At 37.7% G+C, this 12,944-nt stretch overlaps 1 protein-coding gene across 2 annotated transcripts in view; it reads right to left on the bottom strand.

Moving 5' to 3' along the window:
• Positions 1-6,490, bottom strand: part of exu (exuperantia) — a 98,244-nt gene extending 91,754 nt beyond the window's left edge. The window contains exon 1 of one of the 2 annotated variants that reach the window (XM_067147720.1): positions 6,326-6,490. The gene's annotated coding sequence lies outside the window, so the exon portion shown is untranslated. Of the gene's footprint in view, positions 1-5,973; positions 6,108-6,325 lie in introns of those variants that run through there. The other variant, XM_067147721.2, reaches the window with a different exon arrangement.
• Between the last annotated feature and the right edge of the window lie 6,454 nt (positions 6,491-12,944).

Below are 12,944 nucleotides of genomic sequence, written 5' to 3'. Positions count from 1 at the left end.
GAGCGTGTAGTTGAAAATATTCTTGATCTTTCTCAGGTAGACTTTTCTACGAAAAATGCAGCCTTACAATAAAATGGTCATGTTGACTTTTAGAGAGTAGTGGGGCTAGATTGTTTATATTTTAAAAACTTTTTTGCAATGGGGGTAATGAATATGTTCACCACACGTCACTGGTGCTCACTAAGGGAGGATTTTTGGATATGGCTTCGCTAAGGGGGTAAAAAGGGGATGAAATTTTTAAATGAGTGTATCTATATCTCAAAAACTAAAAAATTTACAGACATAAAAATTGGTATTTGGAATCTCCTTTAAAAATAAACATTTTTTTTTTTTTTTGGAAAAATCCCATTAATGGGGGTGAAAAATGAAGAAAAAGGGTTTGAGTACCATTTATAAGGATACTTGTATCTCAAAAACTTAAGGTATTTTTTTTGTTTTGGAAAATCCAATTAAATGGGGGGGGGGGGGGGAGTAAAGAGAAGTGACAAACTGGGTGAAATATTTAAAAAAATAGATTATATTTACAGTATATCTCAGAAATGTAACATGATACAGACATGAAAATTGGCATTTGGAGTCTCCTGCAAAAGTAAAAAACAATTTCTTTTGACAAATTCCACTTAAGGGGAGCTGAAAAAGAGTGATTTTTTTAAATGAACATATTTACAGTGTACCTCAAAAAATGAATATGTTACAGAAGAGAAAATTGGCATTTTTAATCTCTTTCAAAAATAAACGTATTTTTGTGTTTTTGGAAAATCACTTGGGGGGGGGGGGGAGGACTGAAAGGGGCGCTGAATTTTTATTTTTATTAGAATACTGATATCACAAACACTTAAGATGTTGCAGACATGAAAATTTAGGCTATATTTGGAACCTCCTTTTAAAGTGAAGAAACACGCAGGCCTATTCTTTTGTTTTCAGAAAGTCCACTTAAGGGAGTTGAATGAATTGAAAAATTAGTTGAATTCTTTGTATGACGGTACTTATATCTCAAAAACTAAAGATGTTCCAGACTTGAACGTTGGTAATTGGAATCTCCTTCAAAAATAAAGAAACGCATCTTTTGTAGGAATAGAACAAGTAACTGAATTATTTGTATGAGGATACTTATGTCTAAAAATATAAAGATGTTACGGACATGAAAATGGTATTTGGAATCTCCTTTAAAAATAAAGAAACATGTATGTTTTCAGAAAAGGCACTTAATGGGGGTGAAAAGGAGTTGAATTATTTTTTATGAGGTTACTTATATCTCAAAAACTGAATATGTTACACACGTGGAAATAGGTAGGCCTATTTGGAATCTCCTTTAAAAATAAACTGTTTCTCACATGTACAGTTTTATGTCGCATGGCCATCTTAGCCCCAAAAGGCAATACTACAAACGTAGTTTACAAAGTTTTTGGGGTAGTAGGGATTTTTCTGATAATGTCCTAATACAGTACCGAGGAACAATTACTTTTATCGAATTATGAAATCCACACGAGTGAAGCTGCGGACAACTGCTAGTTAAGAATAAAATTTAAAAATGAAGTTAAAGCATAGACTTTGCTGTTAAGAAACTCAAATAATTCAAGTCTATTATGTTTAGTGTTAACTGGTGTGCCAGAATTATGTGTGACAGTGACTATTGTGCTACAGTGTGCAGGTAGTTTTGATCCGACACCTTATAGGCAACCTGGGTATCAATTTCAACGTTCTGTAGGACTTTACTAAATGGCAGTGAAACCGACATGTTTGTGAGTTTTAATCAATTTTATCGGGTACACAACAAATGTGTCACCAGGGATCTTTTAGATGCAGATATTGTACGAGAAAAGTCACAGGGACTGTCTACTGGCCTTCAAAAAGCAGACTGCTTTCTGCAGAGGTTGAACCTGTAGTCTTTGGATTCAAGGTCAATATATCATTGATCCACTGTGGAATAGTCATCCCCAATTGTAAGTCAAGTAAATTTTGGTGAAGTAGATTGAATTTTGAAGAATAAGTTATGCAACAACATTGTGAACATAACGCAATTTTAGCATACATCTCTACAGAACGCAGTCCCACGTAGAAGTACAGTATGAAAACTGTATTTGATTTTAGAAAAATAGGAAATTTAAACAATTCCCACTGTGTTACAATAGAAGGACTTGATCAAATTGAAGGAATATCAGATGGCTCTCATGACAAATATCTTGCCCAAGGAAAAGGTAACTAAATTTCTTTACAAGCTGTTTTACGTCGCACCGACACAGACAGGTCTTATGGCAACGATGGAACAGGAAAGTGCTAGGAGTGGGAAGGAAGTGGTTGTGACCTTAAGGTACAACCCCAGCATTTTCCTGGTGTGAAAATGGGAAACCATGGAAAACCATCTTCAGGGCTGCTGACAGTGGGGTTCGAACTCACTATCTCCCGAATACTGGATACACTTAAGTGACTGCAGCTATCAAGCTTGGTAAAACTCAATTATTAGCCAATAAAGCCTGGGGGTCAGTCATCCGTGACACGAGAAAATGTGAAAGAGATATAAAAGGCCTATTATCCTAGATCAAACTGCAATGGTTAGACTTTTTAACACCTGGCAATAGCAAAAAAACAACAAAGAAGCATTTGGTTAAATCTTTAGTGTTCATCTTTTAGGATGGCTGCAAGATCTGGACTGTGAAAGCTAGTGACAAAAGTCAAATCAATGCCTTCCATATGTGGTAACTGGGCAGGATGCTATGCCTACCATGGATAGGAAGACTAACAAATGCTTCCATTATAGATTAACTGAGCACCAAGAAAAGTCGTATCTTCCCGTGTTAGAGAAAGCAACCTTGGCCACAATTTTAGGAGAAAAGAATTTGGAAAAGACTTTTTTGCAAGGCAAATTCAAAGGCAGTAGATTACAAGTAAGAACAGCAAGAAGATGGTTATAGATCAAGCAAAGATCACCACTCTGGCACTTCAGATTATGTTAAGAGCTGAAGATCGCTCTGGGTTGAGAAGTCTCGTTAGGGATTGACAAAAGTGATTTAAAAAGTGAGGTCATGTTCCTCAGCAAATGAACACATGATCTAATGATGAAATAGATTAAACTTTTTAAACGGAAATTTTACAACATAGCCTATTCATAGTTTTAAGAAAAAATGCATGACAATTCAAATCAAGAATTTTTGCAATTTCATTTTGCAGAACATTAACTTAACAGAAGTGTCAAACTAGGCTTCAACTGTGTGATCTTGGCCCAGTATTGGCTGCCAGGTGCACATCTAGAACACAAGAACTCTTAACAGTTCTGTAAAATCTATGATTACAGTGATAATTATCTTCAATATGAATGTAACCAATCTCAAGGACCTGTGATGAGTGGCTCAGATGGTTGAGACGCTGGTCTCCTGACCCCAACTTGACAGGTTCGGTCCTGGTTCAGTCCAACGGTATTTGAAGGTACTCAAATAAGTCAGCCTCGTGTCAGTAGATTTCCAGGTAAGTAAAAGAACTCCTGCTGGACAAAATTCCGGCACCTTGGAGTCTCCGAAAACTGCCAAAAGTAGTTAGTGGGAACTTAAAAACTAACAATTTTTACGTCTGTAACATCTTAAGTGTTTGTGATATCAGTATCGTAATAATAATTCAATGCCACTTTCAGTCCTTCCCCCCCCCCCCCAAAGTGGTTTTCAAAAAATTTAATCAAGGATCTATTATGAAGCCAATGCCTTGAAATTATTTTCATGCACTGAATTTTATTTTGAAGGAGAAATAACAAAATGACAGATCTTTATACACATTAAAAATAAGGCAACTTGTTACTCGAAAATGTTACACCTTATGTGGAAAAAAGTTCACTGAAAAACAACAAAATCAGAATGACCAACATAGTTTCAGTAATCAACTAAGGGTTTAATGTCGCACTAACACATTTAAGGTTTTCATCGACCCAAGGATGGGGAAGAGCTAAGAAAGCACAGGTAACGGCCTTACGGTACAGCCTCAATATTTGCCTCGTGTGAAAATGGGAAACCACAGAAAACCATCTCCAGGCCTTACAGACGGAGGGATTCGATTCCACATCACCTGAATGCAGGCTCACAGCTACATGACCTTAACTGCACAGCCAACTCGGTCAATCATAGTAATCAATGAGTGTATTTCAGGAGCACTGGCAACGAAGATCTCAGATTAATGTAGTACCGGTAATTAAGAACATAAATTTCATAAAAATCTTGCCCATAATTTTAGTTAATTATTTTAAAATTATACAGTACACAAAAAAATAAGGAAACTCACATATCTAACTTTTGCAGGCAGTAACGAGCTGGTTATCAACATGAAAAATAATTTTAACAACAGAGTTATATGGTGAACTAAAACTGTTACAAGGGACTAACATTCCATGTAGTCCATACACGTACTTCCCTCGTTTATGGCCAGAAGACTACTTAAATACTTCTGTATGCTTAAAACACATTTAATATGACCAATTTAGAATGCATATTTTTATAGTGGAGGTAAGACTCAGGCAGTGATGATATTCATGCTTCGGGCAGGTTGTGCAGGTGGTCTTAGCTGCCAAGTGTAAATCCCGTACATAAAAACTTTCAGTCAGTTCTGTAAAATCTATCTTGAATACAGTGATGATTTTCTTCAGTATGGATGTAACCAACCTGCTTTTAGTAAGATTTCAATCCAATTCTGAGTAATAGCATTCTGATTACAAGAATCATGAACTGTAAATAAAATAATAAAAAGCTTTGAAATATCCTCTTCCATTTCAAAAACAATTTCAATACTCTGAAGCACAGTCCACAAAATCTTCAAATCAAATTCCAGAAACTCAACTGACGAGTGAATGGCAGTGGCCTTCAGCAATCTGGCAGTGCTTTTGCTATGTGTACCAGATTCCTCTTTCACGTTTGATAAATTCACTCCTTCAGATAACTGAATTATGATGTACACTTTAGTCTTTTCTATATTATCCACAATATCTTAAGTACAATGTTGTAGCTTGATAACTTAACAAGCTCAATGTTTTAAAAACTGTTTTGTTCACATGAATGTGCACTCGGCAGACGTATCACTGACAAAAATAATGTTCAATAAAATTTGAACAACCTTTCGCGATACTGAATCCTAACTTCTAACAAGCAGTCATTAATAAATGTTGAAGTCAAATAAAGTCAAATCATTTCACATCAGCACAGTAACAATGTAGGAGAAGAGAACACACAGATACTCTAACCGACCTATAACAAACTTGTCACAAAAAGAAAATGTCAAGGATATTAGCAAAATCTCCCTACATAATAATACAGACAATTTACTCTAATATTCACTCTCAATGTTTAGCAATAGCTTTTAAACAGTTCATAGAATAAACACCAATACAGAGATCCGTCATACAAGACCTGTCAACAGGTGGTAAAATACACTGCTGAGTAACATTTACTACCAAGTTAAATGTAACTTGCCTAGATACTTGCCAAGTGAACTTGGCAGTAGAGTGTGATAAAACAAAATATTGAAGTTTGCACTTTTTTATTAGAAGAATGGACATTCCAACATACATTATTTAATAGCAAATTATGGCCTACAAGCTTCCGCACAATTTGAACGTCCGCAAAATTAAATAAATATGAATGATACATCAATCGAACCGGAGAAACACTTTCTCTATTCACTGTAAGAGCGAATGTAATCTAAATAACCCATCATTGCTGCTTTTCTCATGCTCACAAACTAAAACTGTCGTGTCCCCAAAACAAAATTCGACGAGGATAAATAACTTTTTTATAAATGAGCGTAAAAATAAAATAAATTAATGCAGGCAAGATCCACTGCATAATAGTGTTACCCTCGTCGCCGGGTCAACATCGGATATTCCACACCATATTAAATCACTAAAACTACAATCCACTGTGAACGGCTGCTAAATATTACTGCTTCAGACTAGCCCCTACTTATCTGATCACACACCATTCATAATTAACCTCCACTTACTTGCAAAATATCCAAAAATAATGAGGTCGTTCTCAGTTTAATCCAATGCTCCGATGACAAAGACGAAAGGCCAAGAAAGAAGTCATACTCCTGGAGCACGTGCTCTTTATATATTCCAGTACAGTTCTGACCTTGGCAGAACAGTAGTCTACCATATTTTAAGCGCATTCGACAACAACCGGAAGGCCTACATAATTAATTTCTCTACCAATGAGGTTATCGGCAAGGCTCAGGTCTATATAAAATAACTATTTTAGAGAATATTTTTTAAAAGACTCTTGCTCTGCCCCGCCCCTTTACGCACTATGAACGTAGAACATGCTAAATATTCCGAAATACCCGTACAACTTACCTGGTATCAAATAGAATCGTTAATGTCTAGCGTAAAACTTGACTAACAAAACAGGTCCAAACGAATCGGAATAATAAACCTTGACAGTCAACCTTACACACCCTCTGCGTCAGTGCATGAACAGATTGCACGTGGAGGAAAGTACGATGGTCGAGTTCAAGAAACTACCTCTCTAATGAAACACCAAGTTACAAACCTCAATGTTAATAATTCGGTTATCGTTTCATTAGAACCAAAAAGCCCATTATGTCTTCCAATGTAAAATAATACATCATATTTGATTTCTACGGCTATAATTTATTTCCTGATAAAAATATACAAAAATATATTTGTATTGATCCTAGCTGGCTATTGAAACTTCCGATAGAATGCGTTGAGGGTCATCGGTGCTAGAGAGGTGAAGTTATAGACAGAGACGCAAATGTTAACAAACATGAAGATACATGAAGAAACATGAAGATTTTAATTCATGAATAATATTTTTCTACGATCATTGACGCATACATCATATTTCGATTCATGTAAATCTATATATATAAAATTGGATGTTAGTATATTTGTAATTAATAGACTCAAAAACTACTGGACCGATTTCGCTGAAATTTTTACAGTTTGTTCCTGTTACATCTGAGAGGGATTATGAAGTAGTTTGAACGAATCTGATTGGTAGTTCGGTACTAAGGGGTAAAAAAAAAAAAAAAAAAAGAAAAAAGAAAAAAAAGGAAGATAAGCAAACTGCAAAACTAATCCGATCAGCGGGTTGCCTACCCAACAGTATCTGATGATTATGATGTGTTCCTTAAAACTTATTTCTGCTTTTATCAAATAGTGTTGGGGCAGGATACCCCTCCCAGCCCAAAGGGGGGAGGATGAAATGTAAAAGTAATCGAAAACGACCGATATTAGGGTCGTATCCATAGTTTTCGGGATCACTGAGATGAACTATGACACTCAAAATGCTGTTTAAGTCAAGTTCATCCCGAATAGCACCCCTAGGGGTAGGGTTGAAAGGGGGCTGAAATAGTAATGTAGAATCCATAGTTTTCTGGATCGCTGAGATGAATAACGTGAGCGCAAATTTGGCTACCAAATTACTTATGAAACTCCATTCTAAGAGTAATCACCTAGGTAGGGCCTATGTCCCTAGAGGCCATGACGAGTGCACATCTTGCACTCCTTGAAGAACGTTTTGTTGTGTACGGGTCGATGTGTGTGAGCAATTGAATGTAGTATTAGCACCGTAAGTAGAATCAAGTGTTTGATAAGTTTAACTGCAGTTTATAATTGTAGCATAACTATTCTTATTACAAAATATCTTGCTTACTTTTTCTGTCTGCAAGCAGTTACAATAAAAATCGTTATACTGACTGGAGGGTAATTGGGAATTAAAACGAGACTATGGAATGAGTATGTGGGAAAGTGGGTGCGAGATTTGTTGATACTAGGGCCGATTCCTAGGCCTTTCCCATCCCATCGTCGCCATAAGACTTATTTCTGTCGGTGCAACATAAAAGCAAAATAGCAAAAACAATTGGTACCGGTATTTGGAAAGTCCTTTAAAAATACAGGAACACGTACTTTTTGTTTTCGGAAAAGGCACTTAACGGGGGTGAATAGAAGTGATAAAAGAAGTGAATAATTTTTAATGAGGATGCTTATATCTCACAAACTGATGATGTTATAGACGCGAAAATTAGCATTTGGAATCTCCTTTAAAAGTAAAGGAACATGTATTTCTTTTTGTACTCGGAAAATGGGAAGGACTGATAAAGGGGTTACATTCTTTTTATGGGGATTCTTATAGCCTATCTCAAAAACTGATAGTGTTACGACGAGGAGATAGATATTTGGAATCTACTTTAAAAATAAACAATTTTTTTTTCTATTTGAGAGAAGACTGTTTCTCATATGTACCGTTCTATGTTGCATGGTCATCTTAGCCCCAAAAGGCAATAACACAAACGTGGTTTACAAAGCGTTTCCGGGGTAAATGAAACTCAATTTTTCGGGGAATGTTTATACTTTAGGGATTTTCAGATAATGTCTTAGTACAGAACCGAGGAACGATTAGGTACTTTTATTATTTTACGAAATTCACGCGAGCGAAGCCGCGGGTCCTGCTAGTACGGTATATATTTCAAACGAGCACGTGCATTTGAATAAAAGTATATATTTATAGCTAAATGGTTAGCGTGTTGGCCTTTGGCCATAGGGGTCCCGGGTTCGATTCCCGGCAGGGTCGTAGACTTTAACCAGAATTGGTTAATAATCTCTGGCACGGGGGCTGGGTGTATGTGTTGTCTTCATCATCATTTTATCCTCATCACGATGCGCAGGTCGCCTACGGAAGTCAAATCGAAAGACCTGCACCTGGAGAGCCGAACATGTCCTCGGACACTTCCGGCACTAAAAGCCATACGCCATTTCATTTTACTACCACACAGTTATGGGCTACCACAATGGGCAAAGTGCAGTGTTTGCATGAATAAAACATCACAATTAAGTAAAGTGCAGTGTTTGCGTTAATAAATCATCACAATTTTAAAATACGTTGATAAATCTGTCTATTTAAAACACTTAGCTGAAGCTAGAGAAAGTTATTCTTTTTTTTTTACAATTGGCTTTACGTTGTACCGACACAGATAGGGCTACAAGTATAAAGGAAGCGGCCGTGGCCTTAATCAAGGTATAGCACCAGCGTTTGCCTGGTGTAAAAGTGGAAAACCACGGAAAACCATTTCAGGCCTGCCGACAGTGGGGTTCTAACCGACTATCTCCCAAATGCAAGCTCACAGCTGCGCGCCCCCAACTGCACGAGGCTACAGAAAGTGTCACATTTATATCCGGCATATAAATACTGGCCAATCATTACTGTGTCACCTCTTGTGACCTGCAATAGAAGAAGTCATTGTTGATGTAGGTTTTGCCTGAGCACTGCAATAGATTTTTTCAGGGCTGCAAGGACGTACCCAGGATTAATTTCAGGTGGAGAGGTGGAGGGGGGGGGGAGGTAGAACTTTTTCAGAGGGAGGGCTCCAAAACAGAAGCTATAGGAGCAATAAAAACACCCTGTGAATGGTGATTGCAGAGTAGACCCACCGTATATTCTGCCTGTCGTAAGGGGTGAATAAAAGGGGACCTGGAGCCCTCAAGGTGGGAGCGTGGGTTGGCGGCCATGGTTCCCCTGAGTCTGACAGTGCTTCCACTTACTTGTGTCAGGCACCATCTTTCCTATCCAACCACCCTTGGTCAACACTTCTACCCGACCTTGTTAGGTTTGCAAGGCCTAAAGAGTTTTGCATTTCAACCTCCTTCCAGGACTTTCCCTTTCTTTTGCAGATGCCTTCATTCTTCGATGACTGGGCATCTTTCACATTCCATCTGATTAGTATTAATAGAGGCTGGTTGCTCAGTGATAATAATAATAATAATAATAATAATAATAATAATAATAATAATAATAATAATAATAATAATAATAATGGCATATGGTCCCCGAGGTGTGGTAAAGGTTTTTTGAGATGACGCACTATAAAGGATCTGTGCATTTGTGAAGATGAATTCTACTGCTGAAGATGGCACAAGCATCCAACCCCGAACCACAAGAATTAACTAATGAAAGTTAAATAACAGATCCGGTCGGGAATCGAACCCTTAACTCCTTGAATCAAAGGCCGGCATGCTAACCATTTAGGTATGGGGCCGGTCAAAACTCGTGTTCTAGTCTCGAGATGGTACAGACCTTTTCTTGACACACCCCGAATGGAGGTGAGATATGTGTCATTTTTACCTCATACCACTCCTCCTCCTATTTTTAAATTACTGGCAGTATTGGGAATCAAACCCGGGCTTCCGATGATGGCAGTTAGTAGCACTAACAGTTACGCTACGAAAGCGTACATTGAACAGTTGAACTTCCTCTTAAAGCAATAACCATCACCATCAGCAAATAAAAACACTGTATTTTTAGTTATGAAATAGAGTTAATAGAATAAGAAAGTTCAAACTTTTTTAGCGCAGTACCATTTACAATGCCCCAGGATCTCTTAAATTGGGGGTGAGGACTGGTGACCACGGAACCCTTCTACTAAATAACTTCGCCCCATTTCTCCATTTATTTATTGCAAAGGTGTCCCTTTCGGTAGGAAAAACAAAACAGACTAAAATATGCATACTAGGAAAATGGTGCCCCACATCTGCTGTGTCCTTTCTCCAATTTCTGTAGCTATAAATTTGCACTACATATGTTGGGTTTTCTCCAGGCTAGAAGTTCCCTTTCGGATCATGTACCTTCCTGCTTCGCTGACAGTGATTAGATTTTTGTTAATCGGCTGACTCAAGTAAGGGGTTTACAAAATGCAATTATTCAAAGCCAAATTCAAAACGATGAATTCGTTTAGTGACTGCCACGAACTAGTTAAAAATATTTAATTTTTATTTGTAAGAAATAATGGGCAATAACTATTATAGACGAAATCTAATAGACCTAACCTAACCCCATGGCACTACAGCCTTGTAGGGTCCTGGCCTACGAAATCCAGTAGGACAATGGAAAATTCATAATAGTTTCGATTTAGTGGGTTTTATTCGAAATATGATACATGCTGTTTAAATTTGTCACGGCATTATTTATTTCAGTGGGGTTTGAACCCCACTAACCCATCCCTTCAGCACGGCCTTGAAGGGCTGCAAGGGCTACTTACTTTAGAATACTATTAAAACACTTGAAAGATGTTTTTAAAATGTATGTTAAGTCACCCCTGCACCAAACATGAGTGCGATAACTTAAATCCACATGAGTTTGAATTTTTTAGGTAAAAGGTATGGTCGGAATGTATACTTTCCCGTTGTTTTCAGCAATTGCCACATCCCGTATTTTCGGGGCAGATTGGTATAAAAATACAAATAGCTGAAATATTAAAGATTTTGTAGGTTTGGGAACGATTTGGTGTGGAATAAGTTAAATCGCTTAGAGACGAGCTAAGAATTTGATTTTGAGATTACTTCAGTGTTTCTTGACAAAATGAAGAATAATTGTTCTTACTATTTCCTGTTCATCAACTCGAGTTTCAGTTATTTTTCTTATAAATTGGAAATATTTCTCTCCATGTTATGAGTTAAGAAATCAAAGTTATAACTATCTGAATTGATGTGTGAAATAATGATATAAAAATCGGTATTAGTTACAAAAGAATATCTTGGTTTCTTTCAATTTATTGTTTACAAATTTTGATCCAAGTGTGAAATACTCATGTCGGGATATATAGGAGCGTTATAAATAACATAGTGGCAACATAGATATTACCAAAAGTTCACTGCAGTCATCAGTTAAATTCCATTACATCCCTCCAATATAATCACCGATAAAGTTCTGGAAACTCTGCCAAATGATTGACCATCGTAGGATGCCATCAGCGAAATGGTCTCGGTTGATTACAATGATAGATCGTCCCACTGCTCGGAATATCGAGAAATCTGATACCTCGGATACTTATGTCAGAGCAATATGGAGGATTTTCCAAGACTTGATAAAGCCATTTGCGCAACGTGGTAGTCACTCTTTCCGGCACATGGAGACGCGCATTGTCATACAAGATGCATTATATCGCAAGAAATGTGGACGTTTCCACAGGATCGCCGGACGCAAATGTTGCTCAAGTGAACGGTGATAGTAAGCTGCGTTGACAGATCCACCTTGGTGTACTTTCGGCGTCTACCAATATTACATTCACCCTACGGGATTCCTGCCGAGTTTTCGTTGGGCGTGGCGATACTGGGTAGCGCCATTCACTCAATTGTCACTTTAGTTTATGCTCACTTCCGTCCCCATGTTTCGGTAACAACAAAATAGTCGCAGAAAATGTGACATATGCCCAGATTGGTATCAGCTACAACTGTACAACTGCTAGGTGGTGGGTACCTAACGAAATGAAGTTTTCCTCAGATGTAGGATATTAGTTTACACTTGCCAAACCGATAGATGGCTAATCCCAACATTCAAAGATAATTATCGGGCAGTTCTATCTGTGATCTTCGGAAATGAGGCATTACATTAACTCCACCTGGTCACTGGAAATGGACGACTGACATATGTGGGGTAAAAACAAAGAACATACCGACGCCCACAGCCCAATTTGGTAACGCATCGACGCAATATCTTGATGACATTCTCTTGTATTTTTGCCAAGGGCCACCTGTATTTTAATATTTGATTTTTGCACAAACTTTCTAGCTGCTTCACACAGACAACAACACTCGTTGCACCGATTGTTCCAGGCGTTGAACCAACGACACAAACTCCAGCTGATACCCTTCACTGCCTAACAGTACATGCGCGATTTTGCAACATCTTCGTAACAATGTGATGCTATTTTTTTGCCACCTCATACGAAGGTTATGACGAAAGATTTTAGCAGCGCGTAAACCGTAATTCTGTGGCAATGGGATTATTTTCATTTAAAAGAGCGATGTTTTTCGATCTTGGAACATGCGCGCTCAATACCTCCTAGTGGTAGTTCCTCCACAGCGAGGGAAGAAAGCCCAGACAGTGCTGAGTCAGACACGATGCAAGAAGGATCTGTCGCGCCGCGATTTTCGAGCAATGATTTTTTATGATTAT

Source organism: Anabrus simplex, chromosome 5, assembly GCF_040414725.1.
Source record: "Anabrus simplex isolate iqAnaSimp1 chromosome 5, ASM4041472v1, whole genome shotgun sequence".
In the NCBI taxonomy this organism is placed as follows: domain Eukaryota; kingdom Metazoa; phylum Arthropoda; class Insecta; order Orthoptera; family Tettigoniidae; genus Anabrus; species Anabrus simplex.
This window is presented reverse-complemented; position numbering and strand designations above follow the sequence as displayed.